The sequence below is a fragment of the Pelophylax lessonae genome, assembly GCF_965119305.1.
Source record: "Pelophylax lessonae genome assembly, chromosome: 2".
In the NCBI taxonomy this organism is placed as follows: Eukaryota; Metazoa; Chordata; class Amphibia; order Anura; family Ranidae; genus Pelophylax; species Pelophylax lessonae.
Window position 1 is genome coordinate 10,117,931 of NC_138769.1, and position 1,510 is coordinate 10,119,440.

A 1,510-nucleotide genomic window follows, 5' to 3' on the forward strand; every position below is an offset into this window, starting at 1 on the left:
CCTAATATTGTAATAGTTTTGTATGTACAGATTGCTTTTGTATAGTAAAAGCACATTTATACACTGCAGAGGTTTGAGCTTCCTTGATTATACCGCAAAGTAACCTTGCTAGATAGACGCAAGCAAAACACATGTGAAGGAATATTTATCCTCCATTTTGTTATTTAAACTCCATCTTGTTACTAAAACCCTAGACTCAGCTTAATTAAAAAGCCTATCTAAGTAAATGTCCTTGAAAGTTTCCAGGACATTACGTTTTGTAGTCAAACTGACCCTTAGAGCAAGCCTGTTTGAAGTAACTAATTATGCCTTATCTTAACCCTTAGAACAAGTCCGATGTAATGCCAATTATAACTATGCCTTATTTTAATTAACTCATATGTAAATACGTGACTTGAAGCACGTAATGGTAAACTGCTATTATTGTATCAAATTCTACTAAAAAGGGACTTCCCCTTTTTTCCTTATAAAAATTATTTCATTGTTTGAATAAAACTGAGTATTCTGTGACATCGTACCTGCCATGTCTGTGTCTCATTGAGATGTCTTAAGGAATTTTGATGCCTAGGGCCATGCAAGTCTGAATTTTTGCCAACACCATGTAACAGTCTACACATAGATTAAAATCACCATAGTTAATTGGTATACAAGTTTAAAATTCAATAAAAAATAGAACATAGATAATATACACACGTCTCCGTTACACTGTCATAGAATGTTTACATTTACAGCTTCATTTCTTTATGGACCTTGCTTTGTGCTCTGGTGAGCAGTCATGTAGGAACAGGAAGGGGACATCCCCAAACTCCTCCCCCAAAGTTGGGAGCATGAAATTGTCCAAAATTTCTTGGTGTGCTGACGCCTTAAGAGTTCCCCCCACTGGCCAAGCCCAACCCCTGAAAAACGACCCCGCAGCATAATCCCTCTTTCACCAAATTATTTGGACCAGTGTACAAAGAAAGGTCCATAAAGACATATATGAGCGAGTTTGGGGTGCAGAAACTTGACTGGCCTGCTCGTCTGCCTTGAGTCTTGACCTCAACCTCGTCCAACACCAGTGCCGGACCTTACAAATGCACTTCTGGAAGAATGGTCAAACATTCCCATAGACACACTCCTAAACCTTGTGGACGGCCTTCCCAGAAGAGTCGAAGCTGTTATAGCTGCAATGGGTGGGTCAATTCAATATTGAACCCTACAGACTAAGACTGGGATGCCATTAAAGTTCATGTGTGTGTGAAAGCAGGTGTCCCAATACTTTTGACAATGTAGTGTATTTATGTTTTTTCTTTATGATTTTGTTGCACAGCACTTTATTGTATTATACATTTCCGATGTGGAAACACGTGACAATGGCTAGCAGCAACACATTTATTTAATTTGTGATATATTTTTTTGTACACATTTGTTTATTGACTAGCACAAGATTCTTTTTTTTTTTTTTTGGAGTATGTTGTTGTTAGAATCTTGCTTGTGTGACCTCATACAGGTTTCATGTTGGGTATTTTCA